Raw genomic sequence first — 4,651 nt, forward strand, 5'->3', positions numbered from 1 at the left:
AAATTTCATGTTCTTTGGATACGTGGCAATGTATAATTTCAGAATTTGCCTTAAAGTTGAGGCTGCTTGTATTCCCTGTAGAAAAGTAAGGGTAAGAGTCAAACAGTGGTTACCACTCCTGGTCACACAGCAAAGTAAGTTGGAGAGGACTTGAGCAACCCAGGGTCCAGGACCCTGCCCTAGGCCCTCCGGGATGCAGCGAACCAGCCACCTGGTTCACTCAGCACTCTCCAGAGAAAAAATGCTACTGAATAACCAGGTTGAAGAACCTGTTTTAGGGTATTCTGATGGATGTGCAAGGGGAGACATACACAGGTGGTCAGGGTGTTTTTGGTCTGCTGGGAAGCTTGTCCACATGTTAGAGGGATGAATACAGGTAGGACATTCTGTTTTTGGCCTTCAATCTGGAATCCAGGAGAATGACTCATTCAGGAAATTCTGAGAGTTCCTGCCTTTTCCCCCCTCCCTTTATAGCTCTAGTGCACTTAGTGGAAATTTGATTTTTGACCATGATTTTGTTCTTTGAGATTGTCTGATTGTATTAGTACTAAGAAAAAAAGAGAGAGAGAGAGAATCCCGCTATGGTTTTAAGATGTGATTTGAGTCAGTTTTATTGAACTGGATAAAATAGGCAGGACAGGAACCACACTCACATATTTTGAGTAACAGAAGCCAGAGGTTGGGCTTCCCAGCCACGTAGTGTGGGAGGGAGGTTGAAATGACACAGAGAAATGAATTGCTTTTAGACTGATGAAAAAAATTGTTGCAAAATGGCTTGAAATGTTAGGAAGGTATAAGCGTGGATTTAAAAGTAATTTCCACCAACTTAGTGGCAATACTAACAGTAAACAACTATAAGAAAGGAAACATGAGCTCCTCTCTGCTTTAGACACATGACACTTTCTACAAGGAAGGTTTTGGGGTGCGACCATGGAAAGGAGAGGCGAAAGAGCCTGCAGATGCCATGGAGTGGTAAATGGTGGTTGCCAGTCTTTGAGAAAGAATATTACCAAGGAAACGGTGTCAAAGGGGGAGGAAATTGATCACCAGGTGGGGCAGGCCAGTGTTCCCATGGTGCTGAGATCTGTCAGGTCTAAAAGACTCCTAGCATCTCTAGCTCGGTTTATGAGCCTCAGCCCCTGGTTTCCCAGATCCCCAATTCAAGGTGACACTACGAGCTCAGAGGCTGTGGCAGGTCCCCTCCTCACCCTCTCCCACTGTTGTGCTATCTCTCACTCATTCTGTACTTAGGCTCACCTTCTCTGCACACCAGCCTGTCTAACAGGTAGACCTTGCCTTCCCACCAGAGTAAGGTAGACGTTAATGTCTGTGCACGTGTCCAATGCTTTGGATTACAGTGCTGCGCTTGTTTGATCTCTTTCCATGCCAGAATGTGAATCAATGAGGTGCAGGGTCTCAATCTCTTTGATTTTTATACCTGCCACCAAAACTCTGTCAACATCAGGCATCCAATAAGTGCTTGTGGAGTAAAACTCACAGCTTGGTGTTCCAGATGACATGGGATTATAGAGTCGAACGTGAGAGCCCCTTCTCTCATTCTCTCCTCTTGCTTGCCTCTCTGCATCAATTCCAGGAAAACTGGGCTATTTGTCCTTTAGGGAGGCTGTCGCTCTGGTGCACCTGGCTCATTAGATGTCATGGGCACTGCTCTTACCTAACTGTTGATTTGTGCTGCTTCACTCACACCATCCATGCTTTATGAGCTAGCAGGAAAGGGTCAGAGTGACCACGGCCAGAGCCAGTAGCATAGAACATCAGCCTGTAGGCTGAGTCATATGTTGTCCAGGGTCCTAGTCTTGCAGCTTATTCACACATTAGGCAAATCGCTGCCATTTCTTTTGGTTGCTGAATCACAAAATGGCTGTGAGGTCACCTATGACATAAAGTACTGTAAGGATGCCAAAAAGATGCCTAACCCGGCCCTGTTACCATTCAGTTGGACACAGGGACTCAGAGTTCTAATTTCAGAAACTTTGTCAAGTTCCCACAGCCAGGCACTGGCACAAGGACCCCAGGGCCCAGCCCTGTGTGATACTAAGTGGCTCCATCCTTGTTGGAGATGCCTTGTTTACACTCTGCAGGGTAGAACCAAGGTAGTCAAAGTCTTCACAATCTTTCAGCCAGGGGTGAACCTGACCTTGCCCTAGATACAGTCCTAGGGGAGTTATCATTATTATCATTATTACTATGAGAAGCTCAGCAAGACCAGAAGATGCCTCAAGGAAACAGGAAATGCATGGATGGGATGAGGGAGAGGTCACATGACTACTGTGTGCCCAGTGATCCAGGCAGGGAATCAGAATCATCTAGAAAGTGCTGACTCCGATGACAAAGGCCAGAATACTGGTAGCCATTGAGAAAGAGCACAGTGGAGTCTTCCCCAGGGCAAAAAACATTTCTCTGACTGCTAGCTACACATATTTTTGCCTATGTTTGTAAAGGACCAAACTATGAACTTAAAATTAGTGCATGTATATTATCCCTCAATTGTTTAAAAAAAAAATCACCAGGGCCCAGCGCTGTGGCCTAACAGCTAACGTCCTCACCTTGCACACGCCGGGATCCCATATGGGTGCCAGTTCTAATCCCGGTGGACCTGCTTCCCATCCAGCTCCCTGCTTGTGGCCTGGGAAAGCAGTCGAAGATGGCCCAAAGTTTTGGGACCCTGCACCCACATGAGAGACCCAGAAGAGGCTCCTGGCTCAGCTCCAGCCATTGTAGCCACTTGGGGAGTGAATCAGACAAAAGATCTTCCTCTCTGTCTCTCCTCTTTGTCAGTGTTTTTGTTCCCTATCCTTGGGAAGAAGGGAGAAAAGTGTTGACTTGGATCTTCACTGGCTCTGCCCTTGGCCGAGGCAACCCCAAGGTTTTAGTGTCTTGCATGTAGAAGTGTGTGTTTCAGGTTTGCATGTGAGCATGAAATGGCATAATGTGCATACAATATTTAGTGCTGGGGCCAGTACATAGAAAGCAAGCAGTATAAATGTATTTCTTAGACAGATAACAATCTTTTCTGTTAAATTCTTCAACAAATAGAACTGGGATGTGTTGGTTTTTAAAGGTCTAGCTTGTTCGTTCATTAGTGACACGGAGAGGCTACCAGCTGTCCCAGAACTGTCTGGCATGGGTCAGGGAGCTCAAAAAGTGCTGCCTGGGTTTCCAGCGCATTTCCCTGTGGTGAACCATGACAGGGGAAGGGGGCACTCGGCGCATCCTGATTGACCCACTGAGGCTCATCCAGACCCTGTGCTAAAGCTCTGGGTCTAGCCTATCCTCATCCTTAATGGAAATTTAGTGTGACAGAGGGAAAACACAGTGCTAGCACTGGAGTAAGAAAAAAACTGGACACCTGGTTTACTGTCCCAACTCTGCCTCTTAGCAGCTGCACCACTTGGGCAAGATCCTTTACCCAAGTAGATCTCAGATTCCCCACCTGCAGATGGGACAGCTATACATGGAAAACTATGGTTCGATATAAAAGCAGACAGATTGAGATGTACTTCTGAATCAACTACTTAATAAAAATGCTATTCTGGCAAATAGTATCAACAGCAAAATTCATTTAATACTGTTGTGTCTTTTGTCCTTAGCATTCTAGACATACATGATTAATACAAGTACAGCATGCACACACACACACACATGCTCAGTCAATTCTCATGACTATGTCATAGCACTATTTTTATAACTTTTACAGATGAGAAAACTGAGGCACAGAGAACTTCAATAATTCCACATAATCCCGAAGCTAGCAGTGGAGATTCGAACGTAGAAGGTCTGGCTCTAGAATCCATTTACACCAAGCTGCCTCTCCAAACAATGGAAACATTGTATTGCATTGCTGGAGAGATTTGAAAGGCATGAAATAATTTTTACAGATTTCAAACATTAAACCAAAAACATTTGGAAAACTCAGAAACACTAAACAGATTCTGTGTTTTCATATGATATTTCATATGATGTTTTTCCAATGTGACTATTCCATGGAGACCCCATGTTACCTACGATTTCATGCAGACGTCAGCAATCCCACATAGCACCTGTGCTGTGTGCTGCTCCATGCCCCAGGTGCTGAGTCACCAGGCTGTGCACAGAATACAGGTTGTTTCTGCCCTTATGTAACTTACAGTCCAGGGGTGGATGTTTGGCCTGGCACCTGAGACATGGCTTGCAGCACTCACATCTTATGTTGGAGTGCCTGTGCTTGAGTCCCAGCTCCACTTTCAATTCAGGCTTCCTGCTAATGCATACCTAAGAAGAAGCAAATGACAGTTATGCACTTGGGTCCCTGTCACTACGTGGGTGTCATCCTTGCACAGGGGCCATGCTAATCGTCTCTGTATTGTTCCAATTTTAGTATATGTGCTGCCAAAGCGAACACCACACGGGTGAACTAGATTGAATTCCAGGATCCTAGGTTCCACTCAGCTAAGCCCTAGTTATGTGGACATTTGGAGAGTGAACCAGCAAATTAGAGCGCCTTCTCTCCTCTCTCTCTCTCTCTCTCTCTCTCCTCTCTCTCTCTCTCCCCCCTTCCTCCCACCTTACTTCCCTCCCTCTGCCTATCAAATAAGATAAGATCTTTTTTAAAAAAGAACTTACGTCCAGTACCACAGGCTAAACAAACATA

General features: G+C 45.5%; 1 non-coding gene across 1 annotated transcript; it reads right to left on the bottom strand.

The window, feature by feature from the left end:
* Positions 1 to 4,294: 4,294 nt before the first annotated feature.
* Positions 4,295 to 4,402, bottom strand: LOC121146288. Its single transcript, XR_005882170.1, has one exon. It is a non-coding gene; the product is annotated as a U6 spliceosomal RNA (small nuclear RNA).
* Positions 4,403 to 4,651: the final 249 nt, after the last annotated feature.

This window comes from Ochotona curzoniae, unplaced genomic scaffold (genome assembly GCF_017591425.1).
Source record: "Ochotona curzoniae isolate NIBS_2020 unplaced genomic scaffold, NIBS_Ocur_1.0 contig_1302, whole genome shotgun sequence".
Taxonomy (NCBI): domain Eukaryota; kingdom Metazoa; phylum Chordata; class Mammalia; order Lagomorpha; family Ochotonidae; genus Ochotona; species Ochotona curzoniae.